An 18,275-nucleotide genomic window follows, 5' to 3' on the forward strand; every position below is an offset into this window, starting at 1 on the left:
GACAGTTATGGTTTTTAATATAGTTCTTTATACCATCCAACCTCCATGGTGAGGATATTTTATAACAGCAAGTTGGTAGTCAGGGCACCATATTGTTACTATATTTGGTTTTAAGCTTTTATGGGTGTGATTTAATATGTTATATTTATATCTATATACATTTATATGTGGGTATAAGCTTAACAACAACAACAATTAATAATAATAAATAGGATAAACAATTACTTCCAGGTTTAAGGGCCAGAAGGGAATAGTGCTTTCACATTGTGGCTAACAAAAGCTTCAACAACAGAAACACAATACTGGGAAAAGTGTAATGCAGGATAAAGTAAAGAACATACACTGCTGCTCTTTCCTGATCAGCTACAGAATTCTGTGGGAGGCCTTGGGCAACCAACCATCATTCAGCCTAACCTGCCTTAAAGGAGTGTGGTAAAGATAGCCCAATGCACACCGCTGTACATCCTTGGAAATAGGGTAATAAATGATTTGCAGCCCTTTCCAAACACAATTTCAGTGTGCAGTTCAAATTTACTTAGTGTTGGCACTTCAAAACACTTACTGGTTCATTCAGAGTTTTCAAAATGCACTTCTTATCTTTAAAAAACCCCTCTTTGTACTGTTCAAGAAAGAAAATGATATATTCAAACCACTATTTTAAAACCATACAAAATACACTACTAAAAACAATACCCTCTCTATTCTAGCTACAATAAAACACAGGAATTACCTGGCATGTTTCACGCTTTATATTCCAAGTCCTTCAGTGCCTCAGAAGGAGGGGGTGAGAGAGTGCGCTTCCTCCCGCGGCCCCTCCCCTCTGTTATCCACTCTCCATTCCATCAGCAGCCAGACACTGTGTGGGGGCAGGAGGAGCAGACAGAAAGGCCTCTTTCGTCTGTCTGCTTTCAGTCCTTTGCATTTCATCTTACTTTCATTAGCCACCTTGAGTTTTGCTTTTGAAAAAAGAAAAGTTGACTATAAGTGTCATAAATAAATTTTTTGAACACACACCCAGCAGAGGTATCAATATCAGTAGCCAGGGAAAGCACTGAAAATATCTTTGCTAGTTTCTGGAAAAAGAGCCAGGAAGTAGCCAACCAGATCTCTCCAGGAAAGGTGTTCCAAAGGGTGAGTGAAATTTCTCCTTGGGAACATCAAGATACTCTCATTGGTATTTCAGCCAACTTTGGCCTATTAATATCCCTTTTCTACACAAATATAACTACTACAACATATGAAAAATACATATATGCCACCATGTGTGAAAACCACATGTGGATGTTTTTGCCACATTTCCATATATTCCGAAGCCACAGTGTGCAAGCCCCCACCCTCTGTCCACCAGAATAGGGTTATTGTTACTTTTTAACATCAGATTTAAAAGACTCTCCTTGCAATCCACAGTTGTCTCACTGAAAAGAAATTGGCTGTTAAAAAAGCATCTGCTATATTGTCCCACAAGGTCCATAAGTCTGCACTAGTAAAATGTATCAGGTTATCCCTCATTTGATAGACAATCAGTATACCTGAGAGCTGGCCTTTTCTGACAAGGCTATTTCATCTGATCGAGTATCAAATGGCTTGTTGATTATTCTTACTTCAAAGGCCACTGGCGCTGATATCTTCAAGGTGGTCTGTAATGCTCGGAGTGATGAGGCCACCTGTCAATGTGGCTGCAAAATTAAAGAGAATCTGTTGGGAAATGAAGGGTAAACTTCCTTTCTTTCAGATTAGCTTGATTAGCCTTGAACAATTTGACTTCTACAATTCAGATTTGCTACTATGGGAAAAGTAGTGGAACTGGGACCATCTTAACTTTCCAAAAAAAATGGCCCATAGAAACACACTAAACAATTTTTATTTGGAGGATCCAACACATTCATAGTGTTATGTGGAAAGCTCTTGACATACTATGCCTTTAGATTTTAACCATTATAAGGAATTATTTCAAATGAGAAAGAGATACATTTCCAATATTGTTGCTAAACTGAGAAGCATATATTTAGACTTGCTAATTCTTTATGCACTGTATTTTACCGATGTAAAATGCACAGAGCACAAACATCTAGTGCGCAAACCTTGTTGAAATTATAGGTATTTACATTCCCTACTAAACTTAATTTGATGAATCATGTTAACAAGTCACCATTTATAATTTCTTATTGGATGCCCTTGTAGCTTCAGGGCTACAACAACAGTAATGCAAGCCATGGCTCAGGGGTAGAGCATCTGCTTGGCATGCAGAAGGCCCCTGGTTGAATCCCCGGCATCTCCAGTTAAAGGGACTAGGCAGGTAGGTGATGTGAAAGACCCTGAGACCTTGGAGAGCTGCTGCCAGTCTGAGTAGACAATACTGACTTTGATGGACCAAGAGTCTGATTCAGTATATGGCAGCTTCATGTGTTCGAGGCATCACTGATGCATATATGTTAATGAACAAAGTATAGATATGCAACAGTATTTCATGAGTCTATATGTCCTGCACCAGCATGTGGTAACAGATATAACTATACATTTGACACTGCTTGCCTGTTTTTTTTCCTTTGAACACATGTCTGCAGATCAACAGCCTAGTAGGTGCAGCTGATGCAACTGACAGGGAAGAGAGAGGGTTTGAAGGCAGCTTGCCAGAAATGGCAGTCTCTGGGATCCAAGCAGGGACATGGTCCCTTGTGCCAGCATCAACCACTGGTACTCTAGGTTCTTTTGGGAACTAAGAGCAGGAGAACCACATGGTGATGAGCCAACCACATGCTCCTAATAGGGGAGGTAAGTATCACAAGAACATCATGACCTATAACAGCTGACAAGACTAGCCGTTACATATCTAGCATGCACAATGAATAGAATGATGGGAATCATATGTCTTATCCAGCCCACGGCCAGCAGCTCATGGCCAGCACGAGTCTCACCCAGTTCAGGGACAGCAGCTCACAACTGGCATGAGTCATTCCCAGGCTGTGGAAGGCACCTCCTGGCTGGTGCAAACCAGGAACAGGGCCTGGCAGAGCTACAGGTATGGTTGGCGCCTTCTCTTTGCCTCCTTCCTTTGTGGGAGTGGGGCTGTTTTCCAGGACTGCTTTTTCCTCCCACTCCACACCCCTACAAGTAGGATGGCTGGGGGCAACTTGTTCAGGGGATCATAGAATTGGACCCCTTGGTCCAATGCACTTGAAACATGGAGAGTCTTTAGTGGTCAGGCAGCACTAGCTTCCCTGCACTTTTGGTGCAACTGGTTGAAAACAGCAACTCCACCGCCCCCACAAACAATGGTCTTCCTTAGGAAATTATGGACTCCAACTAATTTTGGAATCCTGGAAAAACCTGAACTCAAATCCCAAAATGGTAGCAGGGAACCACAATACCATTGAAAACCATCATTTATGTCCTCAAAATCTGAATCCAAAAAGTACATCCCCCCCCCAGGTGTACATCCCTAAGCAACCTCAGTGAGAAACATGAATTGGTGTTGCAGTACATCAAATAGTAAAGTTTTGAAGAAACGCACCATCACTGGTGAGGGAAAGGGGTGGTGCAATACTTGAGCATGAAAACGAATTACACAAACAGCATCCCCATCCTGTTCAGAGAAGGACACTGTCATCATGGATAGTTCTGTAAGTGGATATAAGCCAGCATTCAAGATGAACATAGTGATATACAAGTGGGAAATATACAGGGTTTTTTAAAGTTCGTATTCTCCATCCAGAAATTATTCCCATACACAATTAATACTATCAAACAAGAAAGAGAAGCAAATTAGGCACCGAGATAGAAAAACACAAATGAGGGATCAGTTAGGAAAGCAGTAGTTAAGAACAGTCTTTAAGTAAATGATAGAAACTTAAATAAGTACTAATGAAGGATTTCAGTATAAGATTTCACTATTACCAGTTGTCATTCTGGGCCAGATCTAGCAGTATGATTTTTTTCTATGTAACTTGATCATATACAAGCCCAACAATTATCAAACCTTTTGTTCTCCTACACCAAAATGCGCATCTTCCCACAACCAGTCTTTGAACCAAAGTTCCTAAGGACACCAGGGCCTGATTTGGCTTGACACTGCAGCATCTGGGAGGGGCTTTAGCCTTCCTCCCTATGTTATTTTCTTGAGCCAAAACAGCTCCATGGGACCCTGTTAGCCCATTGTGGAACTTTATGTGCAGTATTCAGTGCATGTGGAGTAAGGTTGCCAGGTCCCTCTTTGCCATTGGTGGGAGGTTTTGGGGGCAGAGCCTGAGGAGGGCTGGGTTTGGGGAGGGGAGGGACTTCAAGGCCATAGAATTCAATTGCCAAAGTGGCCATTTTCTCCAGGTGAACTGATCTCTGTCGGCTGGAGATCAGTTGTAATAGCAGAAGATCTCCTGCTAGTACCTGGAGGTTGGCAACCCTAATGTGGAGCCCTGCAGTGAGGCAAACCGGCCCCCCATCAAGGCCGTTTAGGCTCAGGAAAATGGCTTCAGTTCCCCAACATCATAGTTTGGCCTGGGGGCCAGGTCTCTTGCTATAGCGGGAGATCTACCTAACCAGGTTCCCCATTCCCTGCTGCCACTTGACAATCTGGTGGGAGAAAATGCAGGGGGTTCTTCAGCATCTGTGGTTTAACCGCAAAGTTTTGGGTAAATCCTAGAGTGTCATTGCCAACATGATAACATCACTTCTGATGTTGTGCTGGAAGTGATGCTGTATGTCCACACAACATACAGCATCATTGTATTGTACCCTCCCTCCAAACTCTCTCACCAGGTTGCTAGTTATGACTGGCAACCCTATCTTGGGACCATGTTCAAACAATGGAAGCCTAAGCAGAGTTACACTGTTCGAAGTCCATTGAAATCAATGGGATTAGAAGGGTGTAACTCTGTTTAGGACTGCGCTGAAAGCCTCTGAAATACATTCTTCACAGAATTCCTTTCAGGCAGGTCACTAGCATCACCCTGATTTGCTTATTTATTTACACTGCCGCCTCTCCAAACCTACCCTAGGTGACTGACAAAATAAAATATGATAAAATCATTGGAAAGTAACAAACTATTAAAATGCAGCTTTGTTGATCTTGCTGAAGTGAGAGATGAGGAAGGATGGAGAAAGTAATGGCTATTAAACATCTTGACGGCATTCAATGAGTAGAAAGGAAAATGTATTACTGTGCCACTTTCCAAGAAAAATACTATTTTTCTTATGTGAAGTAGAATGTATTGAATTTTAATTCTTTGATAACCTATTGCTGGATACAGAGAAATTTGTATGTGATATATATATATATATCTACCCATATTAGGTTATATTAGGTTAAAGTTCTCAGTAGATAAAACAATTGCATTGTGTCATAAGGCAATAAACGTGTCCTAGGCAAATGTATACTACATCTTAAAACAGATGGACACATTAATTACTGTTAAATCCAAGCCTTTATTTTCCTGCTTTTGTGCTTTAGCTTCATAGTAAATTAAAAAGGCCATTTGAAGTGAGGGGGAGCAGAGAAAGAGCAGATAGGCCTCTGACCCTTAGACAGACCACAGAGATCAAAGACGGCTCCCATATGTGTGAGATATTATCTTTTTGAAGCAAGTGGCCATGATGTTTTGTGATGCAGCAGTGTGGAAACACACAAATAACCAGGTTAGTGAGTGCTGAGAGAAGCATGATTGACACTGTGACTCAGAAGCAGCCAGAAATGGGACAGAAGAAAAGATGTGGTTTTAGTTTACATGTGAGTCATCTACTCTCTGGGGTGATCATGAACTTTTTAAAAAAGCAAGCAAATTAGCAGGATCAAGTAAACATTATGAATGCAATCTAGAGAAAGTTAACTGTGCTGGGCCCTGTGCATCAAGTAATTTGTCACAGCAATGTTCTGTATTTTAAGAAGTCAACATTGCCTAGAGATGCATATTCCATGCTGTAAACACGGTCCATGGATTGCAGACAGCTTCTCAGGGACTTGCTCCTTCCCATCACCTCAGATGTGACATGATAGGCTATGGAGGATCCGCGGGTGTAGGAAAGTACTCTCTGCACTGAGACAAGGGTGCATTTAGTCTTTCTGAGCACCTCATTACAAGATAATTCAGAGCTGAGGTTTGATTCAAGTTGAGTCATGTTGTGTGGGATAAAAATATGAGGGCATGTGTGCACATGCACAGGCATAGCCTTTGCGCTTGACTCCATTGGACATCTTTCTGCATAAATTCAGAGCCCTTGTGGAATAGGCAGAGCTGTATTAATACCCTCTCTCACTAGTGCTTCCACGGGGGGGGGGGGGTCCTTAGGGCACCCCTGTCCACTCTGTTTCCTTCTTACTCAAAAGCATGATCAAAGGAGAAAATAAAAGCCAGCAACACCTGAATTTCACCTGAATTTAACTGGCAATGATTGTGTTCAGAAGTGAGGGCTCTGGCAGCATAGGGCAGGATTTTCACAGTAAGGAGACAACCCTGCTATAGTATTCTTTGCCCAGGATGCCTCAACAGGCTATAGCACTGCTCCAAACATGAGCTACAATTATTGGTTAGGCTTCACATGCTTTCTTGCAAATTGCTGGAATAGAAAATCTTGGCTGTAGTTTTTAAAATATGTTTTATGGTTTTCAATTTTAGTTTTTAACAGCTGCTACAGTTGTTCAAGTATTTGGGAAATAGAAAAAGCAGCTGATGTATTTTTAGTTCATTAATATGCATTTCTATGTAGGTCTAAATGGGAAACACATAAACATCAAATTATTATTTACTCAGGGGAAAAAACCCTTTGTGAGAAGAAAGATTGTATTTATATCCCATGAACTACCATTTTAAGACTGCCTACAGAACTGTGTTCTTTCTGTTATTCTTTTGATTGCTAAGAATAATTGCCCATCGTCCAAACTTTCATAAGAAGCCTCAGTGCAGCTATGTCTAGCATGTCAATCACCTGGTTGATTTCTGAACCTTTCCCTAGTTGAACAACAAAAGAGAACTAGAAGTGAGGGGTTTTTCCTTCCTTGTGGCTGAACGTGACTTTCAAACTGATTTGAAAAATGTTCTGCAGGGAAAGCCCTTTAGTAACAACCTTACTATTCAACTAGGATTCCTCTTTAAAATTTGCCAAAGAACGCTTTTTTATAAACAAAGGTGAGAGGAACATTTTTGTCTGGTTGCCAGGGAGGATAGAGAAACCTGGGAAGAAGATAGGAAGTACCCCAGATTGGTTAACACCCACTGGTGAACAAGGTACTACGTGAAGTTATTCTGAGAACACACAATTCAGCATCATCAGATGTGCACTACAAATATTGGTTCCCATTTGTCCCTCTTTCATATGTCTCATCATAATCCCAACCTGAGTTATTGAAAGCAACCTCCTGAACCTGCTATATAGGTCTCAATTCCCACAAGGAAAGTACACTGAGAATGTTACCAGCAGGTGCTCTGCCAAGGTGGAACCTCCCACTGGGAGATTTGCCAGAACCCAAAGCTTTTGGAAATGCTGCATTTTTTTTTTTTTTTTTACTTTGGCTAGGTTTCCCACACCGCACCTGGAATTAAGCTTGACAAGGAAATAGGGCATTAGCAGTAATACTTTACTGGCTTTAATCTGATTTTAATTGGCTATTTTATGTACCTATTTTTAAGTCACTGGAACCTGCCTTGGGATTTCCATAAGAGAAAAGAGCTTGGACATTTAAATACATCCAAAGTGATATCGCAGCTTAAATTTTTGCCTTATTTCACCAGTTTTTAATTGCAGTGGGTTGCCTTTATCCATTTGCTTTTATCCCGTGAATTCTGCAGAGAACCATGGCACAAGTGTTACTTCACTGGATGTTACCAGACAGCAAGAATTAATTACTTTCAGATGCTCTAAAATTGGCCTTTTCCTAACTTCTCTGAGGCTGTTTTTTTCCTCTTGAGATGAATTTGCTATATGATTAATTGTGAAGCAGCTACTTGAATTGCTCTGGCGGTTGACGATATTTTCTGGAGCAACAGGCTAGGATCAAATTTTCTTTGCTTTTTATACTTTATGCGTTGTTTCCAATGGTCCTCTACCAGCTCTGGCCAGCTCTGTCTTTAGCAGTGAGGTTGCTCATCTGGAAGTAGAAGTTGCTCTAGAAAAACATGATTTTCTAGAGATAATGCTTATTTAGAGATTGTTGGTACAATTTTACAGCTTGTGTCCATCAATGAATCACATTTTTATACCGCCCTGACTCCTAGGTACTCAGGGCCAACAACATGGTTCTGCTCTGCCAGTCTTCATTTTATTCTCACAAAAAACCCTAGAAGGTAGGCTCAATTGAGAGTGACTGGGGGTCACTAACTGAGCTTAATGGCTGAGAAGACATTTGGACACAGGTTTCCTCAGTCCTAATCACTGAGGAAATCCATTTTTGTGGCTTATCTCAGAGGAAATGTAAGACTAAATTATTTGTTTCTATGTGAAGACCTCGCCATGAGGTAAAATTGGCGTAGAGAACAGAATTAAGTTTACAACATTACTCTGTTATTTCCTATGCCTTCTAAGGTCCAATTCACACACAAAACCTTTCCTGCAGTTGTGCCACAGTTACTGTTACCTGTGTTATCATTTGAAATCATGATACACTCGGACAAATTCTAACTGCCAAAAGTAAATACTGTTACAGCCTGTATCATCTAGTGACTAGACCGTTAGACTTTTTTTTGGTTTTTGTTTTGTTATAGCCCACCTTACCACCAACACCAAATAGAATCTGAGACCCAATTAGGGCTGTTGAAAAAAAAATTAGGTAAAATTCGGATTCGGCAAAATTCAGCCCGTTTTGATTTGGGAAATGCCAAAATCCGAACTCCCCCGATTCGGATCCGTGGAATTTGGCATGCAATTCGAAGTTCAGGAAACAATTAAAAACACATTTGCGCCTTTCCGTGGCTCGGGGGGGGCATTTTTGGAGGTAGAGGTCCCAAAATTTCAGCATAGCTTGAGGGGACCCTTCTTGCAAGAACCCCCAAGCTTTGTAAAGATTGGATCAGGGGGTCCCGAGATATGGGGCCCGGAAGGGGTCCCCACCAAAACCGCCAATTGGAATAAAGGCACTAAAAACACATTCACGCCTTTCCGTGGCTCTGGGGGAGGCATGTTTGGAGGTAGAGGTCCCAAAATTTCAGTGTAGCTTCAGGGAACCCTTCTTGCAAGAACCCCCAAGTTTTTTAAAGATTGGGTCAGGGGTCCCTGAGTTATGGGGCCTGGAAGGGGTCCCCCATCTGCCCATTGGAATAAAGCCATTAAAAGGGATGTACAAATGACAAGTCAGCCCATTGGAAGCAATGAGAGAGGCTGCCCATCCCATTGAAGATAATGCGAGAGGGGAATGTCGGTTGACTTGCATTGACTCCACTGAAATACATTACAGGGGATGTACTAAAACGAATGACAGGCTAGCCCATTCGAAACAACAGGAGCAGCTGCACAGCCCATTGGAAGCAATAGGAACCAGCCAGAGAGAAACTCAGTGACCCACAGTTAACTCCACACGGAGTTGGCAACCGGTGAAAACAGTAGAAAGCACAGTCCCACACAGAGGCAATCAAGCCCACCCCCCAGCAGAACAGGTAAACCCACCCCCCTTTGGCTTCCTCCCTCACACACACACACACACACACACACATACACACACACAGAATCTCCCCCCCCAACATACACACACACAGGAAAAAATTATAGAGAATTATAGAGAAAAGCCCCCAAATGGGTTTTACTGTGGATGTCTTCTTCTCTTCTATCAGGAGCAGGGACTGGGAGTCAGGACTCAGGAGTAATCCAATACGATTCTAGCAGACTCTCACACACATACTTTCTGGCACGGGAGGTTTTGCCTTGGATTTGCCGCTCTCTAGATGCACATTAAGGATTGCCTGTTCCCATTCATTCCAATGGGTGGATGGGGGGGACCCCATAACTCGGGATTAATTGCCTTTTAGTCATACCCCCGGGCCGGAGTAATGGTACGACCCAACTGCTGAGGCAACCAGACCCCCGGGCCGGGGTAATGGTACGGCCCAACGCGAATGTGTCTTTAAAGGCTGTAATGGGCAGATGGGTGGGGGGACCCCTTCCGGGCCCCATAACTCGGGACCCCCTGCCCCAATCATCACCAAACTTGGGGGTTCTTGCAAGAACGGTCACCTCAAGCTACACTGAAGGTTTGGGGCTTCTACCTCTAAAAATGCCCCCCGGAGCCACGGAAAGGAGTGAATCTGTTTTTAATGCCTTTATTCCAATTGGTAATTTTGGGGGGGACCCCTTCCAGGCCCCATAGGTCGGGACCCCCTGACCCAATCTTTACAAAACTTGGGGGTTCTTGCAAGAAGGGTCCCCTCAAGCTACGCTGAAATTGTGGGACCTCTACCTCAAAAAATGCCCCCCGGGAATGTGTTTTTAATAGCTTTAAACAGCCGAATGCTGCTAGTTGCTTACTAACTGACAGTTATGCTGCTGATTCGGAGCCCATGAATTTGCTGAATTTATTCAGCGATCGCCCTGAACTCGCTGAATTCGGCTTGTTGTTTTCCCGCCTTTTTTGAATTTGGTTCTATCCAAACTAGAAACCGCCGAATCGGGGGAAATTCAGCTGTTTTTCGGTTCAGGATGAACCGAATCGACAGCCCTAGACCCAATAACTATTCGACTGGGACTGGGAATATAAATTAAAACCTCCATTCAGCCATGATGCTCACTGGGTAACTGTGGACTAGTTTTGAGCTCCCAAGCTAAGCTACCTTGCAAAGTTGTTGTTAGGATACAATAATGGGGAAACTATGCATACTGCCTTGAGTGCATGTGAAGAGATCTGGGATACCATTTTTATTTATTTTTATTTAAGTACAGCACTTTTCTCTCCAGTAGGGTCCCCAATTAGGGTTGCCAGCTTCGGGTTGGGAAGTACCTGGAGATTTTGAGGGTGGAACCTGAGGAAGGCGGGGTTTGGGGAGGAGAGGAACTTCAGTGGGGTATAATACCATAGAATCCACCTTCCAAAACAGCCATTTTCCCCAGGTGAACTAATCTCTGTTGCCTGGAGATCAACTTTAATCATGGGAGATCTCCAGTTACCACCTGGAGGCTAAACTTTCCAGCAGCCTTCCTGCGCACACAACTTCGCTGAGCCCGTCCAGGGACGCTTTGAACTTTCCAGAGCTTTTGCAGCCGTGCGTGCTATTTTTGTTTGCACCACCTTACCGGGTCGCCAGATAGCAGCCGGGTCATAAGAAAGCAGTTAGACCCACCCGCACTGTTATTCACTTTGGATTGGAACCCAGAGTAGTGCGGAGGTCTCATTCCATTGAGTAAATTCATATGTCTATTTATGTAAATGTATGGATCTTTGCAATGTTGTATATATTAGTGTTAGTTTATAAATGTATATGTTAGCTTAGAATATAGTGATTGTGATCACATGTGACAATTGACATTCTTTGTGGTTATTTGTATCATTATTGAGCCCCGTGCTGTTTCTATGCCCTCACTTTCAGTTACAGCATAGGTGTCTTTTGTTGTTTACCACCTGGAGGCTGGCAACCCTACCCCCCAAATGAAGTACAGCATACATATTAAATAAGCAAATGGAATTAAACAAACAAGAATACTCAAAACCTTGGGTGGGTCCTGGATCCACTGGCCTAGATTATTTCAAGACCTCAGGCTATGAGCGAAGAGCTAGGGTTGCCAGGTGCCTCTTTGTCACCAGCAGGAGGTTTTTGGGGCAGAGCCTGAGGAGAGTAGGGTTTGGGGAGGGGAAGGACTTCGATGCCATAGAGTCCAATTGCCAAAGTGGCCATTTTCTCCAGGTGATCTGATCTCTGTCGGCTGGAGATCAGTTTTAATCTGGAGATCAGCTAGAACCTGGAGGTTTTAGTTAGCAAAAACTACTAAACCTATGCTGTATTAACGATACAACATACAATTCTCAATTTACATATATCTATATCTATCTATCTATCTATCTATCTATCTATCTATCTATCTATCTATCTATCTATATATATATATATATATATATATATATACACACACACAAAAATAAACCTTGCATAAATTTCACTGTGTTGATTCACACAGAATGCAATACCGAGTTCAGTCCTTCTTATAATCAGTGTTCCAACTAAATGTAAAGGCGTTGTCACAAAATAAAGTTCACTCATAAAAAGTTGACTTCATTGTTCCAAGTGTAAAATAACACAGCAAACCAAAAGTCAAAACCAAAAGTCGCACGGCGACCACCTTTCCACGCAGCTGGTTTGTGAGCTGACACACCTCGCTGTGGAAAGGTGGTCGCCGTGCGACTTTTGGTTTTGACTTTTGGTTTGCTGTTTTATTTTACACTTGGAACAATGAAGTCAACTTTTTATGAGTGAACTTTATTTTGTGACAATGCCTTTACATTTAGTTGGAACACTGATTATAAGAAGGACTGAACTCGGTATTGCACTCTGTGTGAATCAACACAGTGAAATTTATGCAAGGTTTATTTTTGTGTATATATAAGTAAACTGAAAATTGTGAATTGTATGTTGTATCGTTATCATAGATTATAAATTAGAACCTGGAGGTTGGCAACCCTACCAAAAGCCCTTTGGCTTGTGCCAAAGGCTCACATTTCTGGCCACACCCGGACTAAATACTTGCAAACAGGAAGAGAAACAAACTCAGCCCAGGTCTTATCCTGCTGCTCCGAGCATAATGTTCTCAACATTAATATTGCATTTACTTTTGAAATATATTTAGATGGCTAAATTTGACCTGTTTGTATTATATTGTACAGTAGTGCATTTATTTGAACCAATAACATGGAAGAATCAGAGGAAACCTGTTTGTGAACCAGCCCTTAGAAGGCAAGCAATGCACAGGAAACAGACTTTGGGGTGGGGTGAGGGAAACTTGAAACTGCTCATAGGACCATGGCATAAGCTTTGTGTTGCAGCCAACATTTCTCTCAATGGACTGGCTTCATAGTTTCAGCAATAGCTACTAATGATTTTCTGCCTAAGAAGCATAATGCCTGATTTAAAGTTCCAGAGCTTTCCCAAACAGTGCACATGCCATGTGCCATGTCAATATAATTAATGTATGAACAACTGGAAAGTAGCTCAAACATTTCCTAGATACTACCTTTGCCACACAATGCAAAACAACCCAATTTCCTTTCCAGCATGCCAGAATTCACAGAGCCAAGGAAACTTTACTGAGAGGTATTTGTCATCAGAAAATAAAAGATATCTTCTTTTTTCCCATTCCCAAGACAAATTTGGGCTATCAGTCACACTATTTAAAAATAAAACAGTGAATCATTCTAGAAATAGTTAAATGAAGAAAGATAAAATAGAGCCCAGGCAAATTCTTGTAGGTTTTTTATTTCCCTTTCAGAATGTGCCCGTTCAGTGAGGAGGGGGGGAAAATCAAAAGTGTCTCTCAGCTTTCGTATGCCTTGGATAGTATTCAGAATCCCAAAAAATGTTTTTAAAGATTCTAGGTAACCGTGCTATGCAACCCTTGGTCATCTGGTAAATGAAGATAGATTTAGAATTTGTTAAAACTTCAGAATTCTGCAAGAGCAAGTGAGCTCTGATTGACAGACGCTCATGCTGGAACATAGGTTGTTAGTCTTTGAGATACCACTTTTCTTTTGGTTTGCTGTAATAGACTAATATGGTTATCCCTCTGGAATTCTTGTAGAACCTTTGTTTAATTTTCTCTAACAGTACAGTCAGTGTGGTATAGTGGTTAAGGTAGAATCATAGAGTTGGAAGGGACCACCAAGGTCATTTAGTCCAACCCCCTGCACAATGCAGGAAATTCCAAACCACCTCTCCCCCCTCCACAACCCCAATGACCTATACTTCATGCTCAGAAGATGGCCAAGGTGTCCTCTGTCTCATGATCTGCCTAAGGTCATAGAATCAGCATTGCTGACAGATGGCTGTCTAGCCTCTTCTTAAAAACCTCCAGGGAAGGAGAGGTCACCACCTCCCGAGGAAACCTGTTCCATTGAGGAACCGCTCTAACTGTTAGAAAATTCTTCCTAATGTCTAGACGAAAACTATTTTGATTTAATTTCAACCCATTAAGGAGTCAGAGTAAGACCTGGGAAACCCAGGTTCAAATCTCCACTTACGCCATGTAAGCTTTCTGGCTGACCTTGGGCCAGTCACACACTCTCAGCCTCGACCCTGGCTAGTATTTGTATGGGAGGCCTCCAAGGAATAAACCAGGGTCTTGACATGGAGGCAGGCAATGGCAAACCACCTCCGAATGTCTCTTGCCTTGAAACCCCTAAGGGGCCACCATAAACCAGCTGTGACTTGATGGCAACCCCCCCCCCCCGCAAAAATAACATAGAAAGCAGAACACAATAAATTTTAATGTAAAATCCCTATGCACTTCAGCAGCTACGGCCATTTATGCAGGGTCAATTTTGAAGCTCGTTCAAAGCTCTTTTTAAAAATGCGATTTTAAAAATGCCTATTCACGGTCCCGACACAAAAGGAGAAATTCCACCCATCCCCGACTCGCCTGCTCCTTCATTCGTTTGCATAGCCATTTGGATGTGCATAGCTAACGCGCCGCTGTTGTTTTGCATGGTCCCCTCTGGTTATTCTTCGCAGCAGCAGCGGAGCAAAGACAAAAGGTCGCGTTAAGTGGGCTCTTTTGTAACGCAAAGCAGGTCTGCGCCGGCTTCGCAGTCATTTCCGAAATGACTGTTCAGCATGCAAAATTCAAAAAAATCTGCGGCGCAATTCAGCCTGGAACACGCAGCTAATTACCATGCAAAAATGGCCTACAAGTGAGATGCTAACTGAAATAGACTTGCTCCAGATGACAAGAAACTTTTACATTTAAAAGATTCAGCTTCCTAGGACAAATTTTAGCCCAACTGTAATGTTACAGCTTAAATTATCTACTGTGGATGGCCTTTCATAGATAGATATTGTATTTGTAACTCAATACACAACAGCAAGGGGGCAAAATCCCATGACTGGGTGTTTTTTGAATAACCCATTTAGCATACCCTTTCCTTTCCCCTTGGAATGGTAACAGATGGGTCTGTTGCTCATCTTGCTGCATAACAAGGCACTGGCATGTCAATTTTTAACAGACTTCCACAGTTAATCTCTTTAGGTCCTAGACTTTCAACAGTTGCCCCAAGCTACTGAAATGTGATTTATCATTGTCAGAAAAACATGCAGAGATGCACAGTTGTGAGACTGTTTTAGCATTGTTCCAAGCAATGTATAAAGTTCACACAGGCAGCAACTTTCAATATACACAGATAGGTGCTAGTTGAGTCCCATTGTTTCAGAGCGTTAACCCAAATAAGTTGGGAAACATTAGCCATTAGATAGGACATCTGGCAATTCACAGCCTAGGCTTACATTCTGGTATTTGAATATAACGGGGAAGAAACCAGAAGAGGTTGGCACATTGATAAGGTGATATAGAGGAGAAAGTATGGTGATAGAGACAGAGGTTGAAGAGAGGCGTGTGGAGTGATTAGGTAAGTTAAAAGTTTAGATAATTTCTGAAAGACATAAGCAATAGAGAATTCCAACACACAGAAAGGAGTCACAACACCATAGCCACAATACAAAAGTGAAGTCCCTCCATACAAGCTTAGAGTGGGGAAACTAGCTCTTCTAGTCTCATTTTAGCTTAGAATGGAAACCATTAAAAACATGATTTTTCTGGACCTACAATGTGTCAAGGGCTTCTGCTAGCATCTAGTTTGCTTATCTGCAGTGTTATCAGGCTGGTTGCTGTCTATTTCAAATGCCTTTTCTCCTCTGTGGTGCAGCATGTTAGCAATGTAGTCGTCTTCTGATCCATCCTCTGCTGTAGCACCCCAAGACAATATAAAAGTGAAATCCTTCCCATAAATGCCCAAGAGGGGGAGCAGATATTGTCTTAATTTTTGTTCACATTTTCTTAAATGTTCTTATTTTCCCAGTAAAGTTTAGCTTAATTGGAGGTTTAAAATGTTCCATCCTTTCTTTTTAATGCAGTGTTTTAAGCCTGGAAGCTCCTTCATGGGTGGTTCTGTAAGGAGAGCAGGTGGCTTCTGATACTATAGCTTATTACCCACATGCATACATGGCAGTGGACCAAGTCATCCAACTCTTCCTGAGGCATTTAGATGCATAAGATCCAGAACCATTACCTACCTGATTCTGGGTTGTAAAAACAGCTTGTAATGCTAGATGACTAGTGTCAAGACTGGCCACCTTCCAGCCTTGTTGTAACGTAACTGAGTCAGGCCAATAAACTCAAACCACCTTTTAAATGTAAAAGGTTTATTAAAGAATAAAAACTCAAATGGATTAAAATACAAGCTACAGAATTCTCAATGCACACTGGCAAGAAAATAAAGTTTTTCTAAATATACTTACTACCCTGTTACATAGCAAATGTTGTTACTATCAAGCTATGCTGGTTCAGGCCATTGCTGCTTGCATTCAAGCATTGAGACGATTCTTGTAGATAAGGCAGAGTAACACTATAGAAGGTGAAGGAAGGTATCTCACTACGAACATGGCTGAATTTATGGCAAAGTGAACCTAAGTCAGATGACCCATGACTTCCAATCAGCATTGTTACCAAGGAGAAGTCCTTAGGTGGTTCAAACTGGTTTAGGCCAGAATTAGATTCTCAGGAGTAAGGAGAGAAATCATTCTTCTCTCCCAACTTCTCACAGATGAGTCAAGTTGCCCAATTAGGCTGGTATGCTGTCCCGTCCTTGAACAGGCCTTATCTACTTGGTAACAGGCTGCAATAGGGTTACCAGGTGCCCAGTGGTGGCGGGCAAACCCCCGGCAATTCACCCTTCTGCCCACTGACCAGCTGAGGGTCGGCGGGCAAACGTGCACATGCATGTACACACCGTGGCACAGAACTTGTGTGAGGAGCCTTGCAGGACCGCATTGCAAGCAGCCGGCTTCACAACCAGAAGCCGAATTGTGGTCGGGGCCAAGGAAGTGCGGAGGATGGCGCAGGTGCGGCAGAGCCCTGCCCCAGCCCCCGCACATGTTGGGCACCACTATGCGGCACCACAGGGAAGGACAGGGGCAGCAGCGGCCTCCCTGCTGCCCGCGGGCCCCAAGATGCTCCTGCCGCTGAGCCCAGCCGCCCCAATGCTTAGCTGGCCGGGCCAGCCCTGCTCCCTGCCCGGGCCAACAAATCGGCCCCCCAGGTGAGTCAGGGGGGTCCGCACTTCCGGTTGTAAACCAGAAGTGGTGCGTGCGCATCGGCGCATGCGAGTGATCCCCGAGCTCTGTCCCCAAAGCCTCCCACCGGAGGAGAGGGGGACCTGGCAACCCTAGGCTGCAGAAGCATCTTGTTAACCACAAGCTCAGCTAGGCCTTTGTGAACTACAAAGCAAAATTCTAGGCACACAAAATGGAGAATAATTGATGCTAAGCTAATGCTTAAAAAAAAAGTCTTTCTGTCTTCACAACCAGTGTGAAGGCCTCCTGAGCTCAAGTAAATGGTAAAGAATACTATGGTCCCTATTTCGGTGTTTCCCAGAGTAGTGAACCATGGCTCAGTGGCAGAGCAACTGCTATGCATGCAGAAGGTTCCAGGTTCAATCCCCAGAATCTCCAGTTAAAATAGGGTTGCCAGGTTTCCACTCACCTTTAGCGGGAGGTTTCTCTACATATCTTGTGTGTGGGTGCGTGTAAAGGGCCGCAGTGACCCTTTACACTCAAACTAAGAGTTTGAGTGGTCTAAAGCTCCTTGCGAGGCAGCACTTCCGGTTGTAAACCAGAAGTGCCGTGTCGGCCCGCGCATGCACGATTGCCCGCCAGCCCTCAGTTGGTCGACGGGCAGAAGGGCACATTACCGGGGGTTTGCCCACCACCAGCGAGCACCTGGCAACCCTAAGTTAAAAGGATCCAGTTGCCGGTGATGTGAAAGACTTCTGGCTGAGACTGTGGAAAGCTGCTGACAGTCTGAATATACAGTACTGACCTTGATGGAGCAATAGTGGGATATAGTATAAGGCAGCTTAATGCGTTTGTGTGTTCCCTACTCAACAGGGTTTAGAAGTGTGTGACTGTGTTTAGGATTGCTCTGCTGTGCTTCTCCACCTCCACTTCAACAAACAAAAAGCAACAGGGACCCCCATTGATTAACCTCCAGTGCAGCTAGAACCCTTAAGAGTTCTCTCTGACACACAGCAATTTACTGAAAAGCATTTTACCCTCACCTCAAACAGATCTTTATATAGTTCTGGGGAAAGGCTAGATTCAATCTAGATGTTT

At 43.0% G+C, this 18,275-nt stretch overlaps 1 long non-coding RNA gene across 1 annotated transcript in view; it reads right to left on the reverse strand.

Annotated features, from left to right (window-relative positions):
* Positions 1-900: 900 nt before the first annotated feature.
* The window catches only part of LOC130482038 (uncharacterized), a 29,975-nt gene continuing 12,600 nt past the window's right edge, over positions 901-18,275 (reverse strand). The window contains exons 2-3 of the long non-coding RNA XR_008933491.1: positions 1,530-1,676; positions 901-956 (exon numbers count right to left, since the gene is read on the reverse strand). This is a non-coding gene — a long non-coding RNA (uncharacterized LOC130482038). The remainder of the gene's footprint in view (positions 957-1,529; positions 1,677-18,275) is intronic.

This window comes from Euleptes europaea, chromosome 8 (genome assembly GCF_029931775.1).
Source record: "Euleptes europaea isolate rEulEur1 chromosome 8, rEulEur1.hap1, whole genome shotgun sequence".
Taxonomy (NCBI): Eukaryota; Metazoa; Chordata; class Lepidosauria; order Squamata; family Sphaerodactylidae; genus Euleptes; species Euleptes europaea.